The sequence below is a fragment of the Biomphalaria glabrata genome, chromosome 10 (genome assembly GCF_947242115.1).
Source record: "Biomphalaria glabrata chromosome 10, xgBioGlab47.1, whole genome shotgun sequence".
Taxonomy (NCBI): domain Eukaryota; kingdom Metazoa; phylum Mollusca; class Gastropoda; family Planorbidae; genus Biomphalaria; species Biomphalaria glabrata.
This window is the reverse complement of record NC_074720.1, coordinates 581,796-594,019: the sequence shown is the minus strand read 5'-3', so window position 1 is coordinate 594,019 and position 12,224 is coordinate 581,796.

The window sequence follows — 12,224 nt, the reverse complement described above, 5'->3', positions numbered from 1 at the left end:
CCCCCCCACACAGGCTGGGCCTGTTCTAATTCTATATACAATAGATACTTAAATCTCTGGATATATAATATAAATAAAAAATAAATCACATTTTATTTTTGTATCGGCAGTCTAGAATATAGAGTTAGATCTAATTTTTGATTTCTAATAAAAATGATGGTAAAAGAAATTATTTCGATACGACTTGAGTCTATTGACATTGCATTTATAAAGCTAGAATTTTTCAGAATCTATAAATAGTAAAACTTTCATTTTCTAAGACTTAAACTCTGTCCAACACAACATTCATCACATTTTATATTTTTCAGATGAAGATGCATAGCGGGCTTCATTATATTGCTTTTGGAACAGAGCCACATACAGATTAATAAAACCAGCTCTTTTGAGTAACAGGAAGGACTTGAAAACTACATATTAAAAAAACAAGCAGCAAAGAAGAAAATTTAAGGCAAGTTGTTTTTCTAAATATTTTGATTTATTATTTAAAATGAACTTCATTGTTTCTTTTGTTGTATGCATAATACAGAACAGGCAAATTATGAAAATAATCTTGACTAGAATCTTTCAATCTAGATTAGATTTAGATTTAACTTTTTAGAACCGATTTCCACAGGGGATGGGAATGGGCAGGGTTTAAACCCGGAACCATCGGTAAGTCTGAACAGTCCATCACACAAAATGCATGACCAGGCAGATATCTTGATTTGAATTACTAACTAAGATACTTTATAAAAAAAAAAACAACTAGTTCTTGGCGTCCATTGTTATTCAAACAGTTAAATAGTTACAAAAATTGATCTTGAAATAAAATGTTTTTTTTTTAAATAAACAAGTTAACTTTAAAGACCTTACGATCTATAAGGCAGATGATGTAAAGGTCACCTGTTTCTGTGGACCACGGTTAACGAGGATGTCTTGGCCAGCACAATGAACAACCACCTTACTTTTCCCCAACTAATGTCAAATACCAATTAAACCTGGTTGGACTCAGAGGTATCCCAAAATTCAAAATACCAGTCTTTAACGAGATTCGAACCTGGTACTGCAGGTTTCACTAAGGGCCTCTTTTGAATGAATAGATCTACAATTTTCATACTAATAGATAAGATAATAATAATTAATATACAAACAATACTTCAATTCATTTCTTTTATTTCCACAAATAAATGAATGCATATTATGATTTGAATAAATATATCTATATATTAAATTATATAAATATTTCTCATTGGATAGCTTGGATATAATACAGGTACAAAAAAAAATACACTGTCTCACATTTACACATATTTATATATAATTTAACTACTATAATTATGAATGTACACAAATTATTTTTTTTAACACACATTATTTCAAATATTCTAGGTAAACCAGCCTATGTATTAGCTGATATGTTTAAAATTCACCCCCAACTGCATCTAAGACAGGGGTGGGCAAATTACGGCCCGGGGGCCGGATGTGGCCCAGCGGAATGTTTTATGCGGCCTGCTGACACCTACAGCAGACATGCCTATAGTCCCGCATTATGCGGAAATGGCCCGCAAAATCATCAAAAAAGCTCACATGTTTCGCCGTTCCGCATTCACGATTTTTTGTTCCGCCAAGTCTGAATTCCGACACTAAAAAAAAATTGCCATTTTATCATTATTTATTAATAGTGCGAATTGAAAATACTGAGTGCAAAATAAAATATATATAGGTCTGTGTTTATTGTTTACATTTCATCTACTTCCGGACCCGGTGTGTCCTAAATTTACGAAGAAATGGTTGAAGACTAGATCTAGATCTACATCTAGTTCTAGACATAGATCTCTAGATCTACTGATCTAGTAGTCTAGGTCTAGATATTAGAATTAGATCTATTCTTAGAATCTATTAAGTGCTAATTAGCCAAATATTCCATTCAAATCCCTTTCTTTTCACGACAATAACTCTACTACAGTACTCTAACTCTACTAGAATTTACTAGATCTATCTATTCTTAATTCTATCATCATCTAGACTCTAGACCTAGAGTGCTAGACAATCTAGGAATCTAGTCTTAGTCTAGACTAGGCTACTAGATAGGTCTAGGTCACTAGACTTCTAGATCTAGAATCTAGACTAGATTTAGATTAGAATGAATAGATTTCAATAGATCTAATCTAGTCTAGATTGTTTTTTAGATTTTAGATGATTTGATAGATTATCATTTATTAATACTTTCATAGATCAAATAGATCTGAATATTCTAATTCTAACACTAACTCCTTGAACTGGTTTCTAAGTAATCTAAGAAACTTTCAAAAGGATTTAAAAAAAAAAACGTTATTAAAGATCTAGACCTAAATTAATTAATTAACTTGACTTAGACTTAGACACAGTAAGTCTAAGGCCCAAATAAGGCTATTAGATCTACTTTTCTTATTACATAGTCTAAATTAGTTTCTAGATCTAGAAGTAGGGCTAGCACTAGATAACTAGATCTAGAAGTAGGCTCTAGATCTATCTAGAAATAGACTTAGAAGGTGATAGATCTCTAGATTCTAGATTTCTATGTATCATTATGTAAATTTAGTTCTTAATAAGTCTATTATAGACTATAGATTTAAACATAAATATTTAGATCTCTAATATAATTATTATAATCTGTGTTCTTAGACATAGAGGACTTATTAGATATAGATCTAGACTTGTACTAGTAGACTCTTAAATTATTTTAGATCTAGAACTATATACAAGATCTAGTGTGACTAGAGTAGAGCCCTAGAATTAGAAAAGGATAGATAATCAAGTAGATCTAGAATAATCTAGACTAGATTTCACTAGATCTAGTCAATAGATTTAGACCTAGTAGTAACAAATAAAAATTGTTTGTTTTTTTAGTTTTTGTTCTTTAGGAGGGTTTTTGGGCCAAAGTCTTGTTGGGGTCTCTTGATTTAGAATGCACCATTGAAGGACATAATCAGCATTCTCTGGTGATGGGCAAGTTTCTCTAGTCCCGACATTTAACTTCCAGAACATATATTGTCTCATTCAGTGAACAAGCCTTTTCCTTTGTGGAAACTAAACAAGCATTACTACTGGTCGATTTTGACTGACTGTAATTTGACAGCAGTCACAAGGATAGAAACTAGTAAGCTAGTTCCACAGTTCCGGAACATCATGCACGAGTGTAAAAAGTAAAATACTGCACATTAAGTACAACTGTATATTTGTCAGGATATTTTAATGTAAAATGACAACAGCAATTTGAAAAAAAAAAATCGTAAAATTGGTTTAAATAATTGCTAACTCTTGTTGTAATTCCTTAACGTGAAGTGTGGGGAAAAAAAAGAAACGTGAATATAATACAGTGTAAATATGAATTAAAAGACATTCTACACAGTTAGCTTAGAGTGTCTCTATAAGTTGTATATAAATATGCGGCCCGCCATTCCCAATTTTTAAAATAATGCGGCCCTCGATACAAAAAGGTTGCCCACCCCTGATCTAAGATATTCATGTACTGTTTTGGATGTTATGTATGTCGACATATCCGATTTGATTTTCTGGCCCAATAAGGAGAGTCTCAGGCCCAAAAAATTTATTTGTACTTATGACAGGAAGATGACAGTAATAAATGACTGTTTTGAAATTTTCATTGAGAGACCTAGCAGCGTTAAAGCACAGGCACAAACCTATTCTTCCTATTAGCACAAAACAGTAAAATATCTGATTGGAACTCATTACTTTCAATAAATGAATTAAAAGTATTTATACTAAGCTTTATAGTTTCTTTGGATTTAATAGCCTTTAAATTTTTATTTTTAGAAGTGATGTTGTTCACAAGAGAATCAAATTTAACTTCTTGTTTTTTAATGAGGTGATATCAATCTCAGAAACCTTAGTTGGCAAAACTTTTTTAAGCTCTGATGGATTTATCCAGTAAGATAACAAGCCTGTAACTGTCTTACTCTCTTTTAGCCTGGTGTTGGCTTCCAGCATAAATAAAGTGTCTGCCACATTTCTTCTTCATCGTTCTCATTGTTATGTTGGAGTGTTCATATGACTAGACCAGTACATGAGATGAACTGCGCAGTGGTTTCCAAATCAGGGAGCACTCCATATAGTTTTCTTTCTATTGGGGTGATTTGGGGCCAATGTCTTATGCAGGCCTCTTGGTAGAGAGAGCAGTTTTGGAGGACGTGGTCGGCATTTTCTGGTGATACTCCACATGGGCAGATTTCACTGGTTCCAATTTTGAGCTTCCGGAACATGTGTTGTCGCATTCTGTTGTGTCCGGTCCTGAGTCGAAAGATTAGACGTTGGTCTTGTCGGGATAGCTTATAGTAAGCGTCATCTTTCTTGTGATTTGGATGGGAGTTCGTCCATTTCTCATTTATTTTATCTACAATTAATTTCTTCATTTCTTCTGGATAGAGTGCAGAGTTTACTTGTGAGTTTGTTCTCCCACTCTTGGCGAGTGTGTCAGCCTTCTCATTTCCTGCTAGTTGTATGTGAGCTGGTATCCATTGGATAACAGTTTTTTTGCTGTTGTTGTTGAGCTTTGTAAGTGCTGTTCTGAGGTTTTTAATATGAGGGGAATCAGAGTTTTGCAAGCTTTGGAGGGTTGTTTTCACGTCTGTTAGAAAGACAATCTGACTGTGAGGGGAACTTGGATGATTTGCTAACATGGTAGCAGCTAGTGCTAGTGCTTCCCTTTCTGCTCTGTGACTGTCAGAGAACTCTCAAGTTGCAATGGATTTTTCTAGTTTTCCTCCATCTGGCCATTCGATAAGTATTCCAGCTCCTCCATTTGGGGTGGCTTTATGGGATGAGCCATCCATGTAAACTCTGATCCACTGATTGCTAGGGTAATTGGTATGTAGAAAACAGTTCACTATTTCCTTGAGCTCTGTTGGTCTGTAATCAGATTTTCTTTTTATGTTTTCAATATGGTCCCTTGTAGTAGGAAGAGGGCTTTTGTCCCAGGGTAGAGATTCATTATAGTGTATTGAGGATTCCAGAGTAATTTTTTCAAGTTGGTGTTTCTTTTTTAGGTTTAGAGATTCCTGTATGAAATTGGTCCTTTTGAGACGTTTTTTTGTGCCAGTTTTGTGAATTTTTGTTCTGAGTGGGTGCCTCTCCAAGGTTTCCAATTTAGTGAATTGGGAAAGGATTTTTATTTCTCTTCTTTCATCCAGAGAGATCAGGGCAGCGGTTTCCTCCATAGCTCTTATGGGTGTTGTTTTTATTGCTCCTGTCATTATCCTTTGACCAATATTTTGAACCTTGTCTATTTTTCTTAAGTTGGTTTGGGCTGCTGAGCCCCATGCTGTGGCACCATACAGGTCTTACATAACTGGTATAGGTCTTTTTCAGGATGTTGTGATTAGCTCCCCAATCTGTGCCAGCTAATTTTTTCAAGAGGGATAGTCTCTGGATGCCTTTTCTCTGTGTTTTATCTATTTGGTTTTTCCAGGTTAGTCTCGGGTCATAGGTGACTCCAAGATAAGTAGGGCTGTCATTTTTTTCTAAAGCTTCCAAATCTAATGTTAATTTTATTGTTTGTTGTTTTGTTGACAGTGAGAATATGGTATATGTGGTCTTTTTTGTGTTGATGGACATGCCCCAGTCTTTGGACCAATTATTGAGTTTATCAAGAGCATCTTGTAATCGAAATTTCGATGTTCCTACATATTCTTCTGTGCTAATTAAGGCAAGGTCATCTGCATACATGCTGCTTTTACTTTTCTAGGTAGGGTTTGATTTAGATCGTTTATGAATATTAGGAAAAGTGTTGGGGGTAGGACTCCTCCTTGGGGGACGCCATTTTTTATACCCACTGTGTGGCTTCTTTGTCCTTGCATGCAAACTAAGGCTTTTCTATTATTTAGGTATTCCTTTATCCAGTTGTACATTCTTTGGGATATGTGATGCTGGATTAGCTTGAGCAAGAGACCTTGTTCTCAGACTTTGTCAAATGCTTTTTCTAAGTCAACCCACACAATTGTTGTTGGTTTCTTTTCTCGAAAGCTGTCTTCTATTTCTTGTGTGATGAAGGCAATTTGATCTTCTGTTGATCTGCCTTTTCTAAAGCTAGCCTGGGCTTCAGTGAGTAGGTTATTTGACTCAAGGATCCATGTCTGCCACATGAGTGCAGGACTCACCAAGTCCAACTATACAAGAACAGTGGGCTGATAGAATAATACCATCTTCTTCTTATATAATACAGACGTTACTTCAAAAAAGATGATTACGTCCTACGCGTCATGCATATTAACCAATGACTTAAATTCTGCCAAGTCCCTGGTTTTCCTGGCTAGCTCAGGTAACCCATTCCATGCTCTAATAGTACTAGGGAAGAAGGAGTATTTGTACAAATTTGTCCTAGCATATGGGACGAGGAATGTGCCTTTATCTTTGTGTCTTTCAGAGTATTTTATTAAATTTTGTTTTTGTATTTGAAGATTATGGTTCAGTGTTTTATGTATGATTGCTACTTTACTTTTGAGCCTTCTGTCCTGAAGGCTTTCTAAATTTAGTGATTTTACTAAAGGTGTTACTCTAGTCAAATGTGAATATTCGTTTGTTATGAATCTCACTGCTCTATTTTGTGTCTGTTCCAGTTTCTTAATGTTTTCTTGAGTTGAGGGGTCCCAAACGGAGGATGCATATTCTATTATTGGCCTAACCAAGGTTAAATAACATTTTAGTTTTATGTTCTTATTTGATTTATAGAAATTTCTTTTAATAAATCCTAATGCTGTGTTTGATTTTTTTGTAGTTTCATCAATATGTGGATTCCATGATAGTTTTTCATTTATTATAACACCTAGGTATTTTGCGTTTTTAGCCTGTGTTACTGGTTTGCCATGAATAAGATAAGGGGAATTAATTTGTTTTAGTTTTTTTGTTACTCTTAACAACTGACATTTTTCTGGGTGGAAAGACATGCTCCAATTTGATTCCCATTTCTGTAATTCATCTAATTCTCTTTGTAAAATATCTGTGTCTTGTGTTGTTTTTATTGTTCTATATATTATGCAATCGTCTGCAAATAATCTGACTTTTGTTCCAGAAGTAATGCAATTTGGTAAATCATTTATGTAAATTAAAAATAGTAGTGGACCCAAGACTGTTCCTTAAGGTACACCTGAGTTTACTGTTATCGGTGTTGATTTAGAGCCATTTATTATTACAGTTTGTTCTCTCCCTATCAGAAAATCTTTAATCCACTGATGCAGTGGACCATTAATGCCAAAATATTTTAATTTTTTAAGCAAACTATGGTGGTGAACTTTGTCAAAAGCCTTAGAAAAATCTAGTAAGATAGCATCTATTTGTTCACTATTATCTTGACTTATTACTATCCAGGGCTGCAGTACATGCTAACCACTGAGAGTGAAGACCTATTAAAAAGAAAAAAAAAATATTTAAAATACCTGTACATATCAAGACATTGGTCTCATATACATGTAAATACCTTTGAATATCAAGATATTAACTATAATATAACAATATTTATTACTTACCTTTGCTAGTGGTTTAAAAGCCATAACATCTTGAACCCAACCATCTAGGAACTGGTTGTAAGCTGCTAAACTCTTGTAAGCCTGTAGACATTTTCAAAAGTAAAAATAGCAATAACATTTTAATAATAGATGTAGAACTCTTGTAATATAAAGAATTGGTTGGACTTCGAAGCATCCTAAAAATATAGAAATTCAAAACCCTAGTTTACACCAAAAATTCAATTGAGACTAGTGAAGTGCTTCAGCCGCAACAGCCGAAAGGTTTGGGCTAAGGTGTAATTAGCTTCAAATCTTAAAGAGCATTTGTAAGTTGTAAAAGAAACACAGATCTAGGACCATTAGATTTATCAACAAGTTACTAGTCTTGATGAGCCTAGTCCTAAAATAAACTTTAAAAAGTCTTCAGCCCTAGACTTAGATCTAAACTGGATAGTAAAGTTTTCTTTGGTTTAGATGCTAGATCTGATCTATATAATACTAGTATCTAATAATAAGTAACTATTATCTGTAACTATAGTCCAAATATATCTTGTGCAGAGATGTGTTTAATGAGCGCCTAAAGGCAGCACTGAAAACCTCCCAGATACCCCTCCGGTCCACCAATGAGATTGGACCATAGCGCTCTGAGCATGCCTTAACTATAAGCATGAAAGTAGTGCTACATAAAAGCTAAATTTATTTATCTTATCAAGTGACCTAGAAGTGAAGACTAGATCTAGCTATATCTATTTGATAAAAATTAAGTTTCATATGCTTAAAATATGCAGCAACAGAGAGATGTAGATTTTAGATGTTATCTAGATTTTCTAGATCTATTCTATAGAGTCTAGATGATATCTAGAATGATCTACTAAGCCTAAGCATTATGTAGGCTAGACTCTAGATCTAGTCACACTCTAATCTGAGACATCATCCAGATTTTGTATATAATATATCTATGATCTATGTAGCCATAGATCTACATCTAGAATACTAGACCTTGAAGGCTTGAGTAGAGAGTAGATCTCTATCACAATCTATGTAGGCCTACATTATATGTTACAACAATGTTGATCTAGCTCTAGACCAGTGTTTCTCAAACTTTTTTGTCTGCCGGCACAGTAAACAAACTACAAAAATTTCGCGGCACACCACAAAGAGCAACAGATGTTTTATAATAAAAAGAAAAAAAGATTTTGCCTGTTTTTCAGTATTATGTTTAATGTGAATGTTGTGCCTGTTTTTGAGAGCAAATGTGATCTAATCGAGGCTCCAAAGTCGACAAACAAACTCGCATTTCATCGTCTTTTGTAAGAAGTCTCTCTCTTTTCTTAGATTTGATTTCAGTCAGTGCTGAAAATCCAAACTCACAAAACCATAAAGATGTAAATGGAAGAATTATTTTGATTGCTTTTAAATTGATTACAGGATATAACTTGTTGATTGAAATCCAAAACACATCCAGGCTTTCTCTGAAAACTTGACTTAAGAATTGCATCGTTTTTTAAATCATTGAGCTGCTCTTCTTCTTTAGTTGTAAAATTTGTAGCTTCATTGTTTCCAAATGGAGAGCTGACCCATTTATATTCATTACTTCAAACTGTTGAGAAGTAATGCTGCAATGCTGACTGCAGGTGTTTCAAAGTGTCCAGAATTTCGGGGGTGATTTCTTTATTTGAAGCACATTTATTGTAAGTACGAAAGCAGTCCTTTCGTGATTTTACTTTGCCACAAAGACAATCAATTTTAACCAAATGATTTTAGTTTTGAGGATGCAATGATGATGGTTTCCGATGGTCCTTGAAGACTTCAATTCAATGAATTTAATTTGTCAAATAAATCAGAGAGAAATGTCACCTTAACCCACCAAATCTCGTCATGAATAGAAAATCCAGTCTTTTTTTTTTTTTTCAGCCTCCAAGAATGAAATCAGCTCAGCCTTGAGTTGGACGACATGCTTTAACACTTTTCCCCTGGAGAGCCAACAAATGTTGGTGTGATACAGGAGACATTAGTAGTCTGAATCCATTGCTTCTCAAAGCTCTGAGGAAAGTCAGAATGCAAGCGGTCGAGATTTGAGGAAGTTTACAACTTCAATCACTTGATCCAGAACAGACATCAAATATTTGAAGGCAAGAGCTTCTCTGTGGATCATGCAGTGAACAACTAATACATTTGGATTTTCTTGACGCACAAGAGTGAAGAATCCCTTTCTATTTCTCTGCATGGAAGGACAGCCATCGGTGCAAACGCTGACACAGTTTGTCTCCACTGTACTTTGAATAGCAAAATGTTTTCGTTCACCACTTAAAAATCTTCGCCTTTGGTCGTAGTTGGTAAGTCTTTTTAAAATAAGAATTTGTTGACACATTTTTCATCCTTTATGAACTGAATAAAAGTTTTCGAAGTATTCCTTCGGTTGCGCTTTTACAGCTGGATGTTTTGTTTCCAAGTGTCTCTTCAATTTGCTTGGAACAAGCGCCTCATTCAACAGAGCTGAATTGCAGATCAGACAGAATGACAATGGAGAATCTTCAGGTCCTGAAGATATGAAACCATATCCGATGTAATCCTCTTTGTACCTTTGTTTGGTTCCATGCTTTTCATTGAACGCTTTCGCAGTTTCATTCTTACCAACGTATTTCTCCATGGATAACAATGACTAAGGCTTAGTAATAATTTGTTATTATTAGCATATACCTACAAAATTTACATGAAACACATCGCTTATTATAATCGTTACCAATTCAAGAACTGCTGAGCGTCTGCTAAGGCGGCCTACATTTGAGTCATTATAATAATATATGTATAGTGGACAACTCCATAACCTGAAGAGCTAACACCCCTTTCCGTCATAATGTAGCGATCCACTACTATTACTGGTCGTTGCAAGTTGGGATGTCGTCCCAAGGTAAAATAAAAATTTAATAGTACGCAAACCTGTGTAACGCTGCACGTGTGGCATTCTGAAAACTCCTCGGCACACCTGCAAATCTTCGGCGGCACACAGTTTGAGAAACACTGCCCTCGACAATAATAAATATTGACTATTCAATCTGATTCTACATTTATGTCAAACAATATTATGAATATAGTAGTCTAGATATGCTAACTTAAATAGTTAGAATATAGATCTAGAATCTAGTCTAGATTAGTTATTAGTAGATCTAGATCTAATCTAGGTCTAACAATAAAATTGATTCGGAATACCTTGAACTCATCCTTTGTGATTGTGTAAGCACGTTCAGTAGAACAAGATTATAAGTGAAGAGATCTGGATAAGCACGCTGGACTGTCGTTCGGACTTATCGATGGTCAGGGGTTCAAACCCTGCCCGCTCCCATCCCCCGCCGTCCTGCGGGAGGTTTGGACTAGGAAGTAATTATCTTCAACTCTGAAGGAACATCCGAAATAAGTAAAACAGTTTACAAAACATGTATTTTTTTAAATTTTTTTTTATATTTAAAAAAAAAAACACAAGGAGGGCAGCAAATCATTTTCTTTATTATGCTGGCTTGCTTTCAAAGTGTAAGAATTAGTATTTGTTTCTGACTATATCTTTCTTTGCTCGACTTATCCATGGTAAGTGCCTAAAAGCTTGTGTTGACTGTGCATAGAAACCAGATTTTTACCAACAATATGTCTGCCGTGCCCTGATCACATGACTATGTCTACCAACCTAAAGGTACCTGGTGTGATGGGGAAGGTAAAGGCGGCTGGTTGTTGTGCTGGCAATCTCATTAACCATGGGCCACAGAAACAGATGACCTTTACATCCTCAGCCCCCTAGATTGTAAGGTCTGAAAGGGGAACTTTACTTTGATTTACTTTAGTGGGTAAAAAAAAGTTTCTTCTTCCCTTTTTTATTCATTAAACACTGTTTTCTTTTTACTCAAAGAACTTGTAGGACTACTTTTAGCCTAATCAATTTGATGGAGGCGTGGTGGCTGAGTGGTAAAGCTCTTGACTTTCATACTGGGGGTCCCGGCTATGAATCCTAGTGAAGACTGGGCACCTCTGAGTCCACCCAGCTCTAATGCCCAATCCATGGTTCAACAAATTTAAAGATCTTACATGGCAGTATGAATAAAATGACAGTCTATAAAGTCAACTAAAAAAAAGTGAAATTGTACAAGATATAAAATGGAAATATTAATTTGGAGCAAGTCACAACATTTTGAAATAGAAATGTACCAGCTACAACTCGCTAGATGCAGCGAATACCAAATCACAAAATTTTGAAATAGAAATGTACCAGCTACAACACACTAGATGCAGGGGATACCAAATCACATCAGTGTAACTGGCAACTCAGATGTAGACTTCTTGGACAACCAGGGAAGGCTAACACCAACCACCTAGCAGGCTGTGAGCTTCCATAAGCAAATTACATTTTGAAAAAGAAATTTACCAGCTACATCACTATAGAACACAGTGCTACATCATATGATTCAGCAGTCAATTCTACAGAAAATAGACAAAGTAAAAAAGTAATACAAAAACTAAACTCCAAACAATAAAAACAACAACCTTCAAAGCAATGGAAGAGATCATTTTTTCCCTGGTTTCTCTGGACAAAATAAGAGAAATAATAATCCTTACTCAGTTTACTAAAATGGAAACCTAAGAGAGCTACCCACTCAAAACTTAAACCCACAAGTCTGGCACTCAAAACTAACTGAAAAGACCATTTCATACAAGAATCTCAAACAAAGAAACACCACTTATAAAATATAATTTATGAAT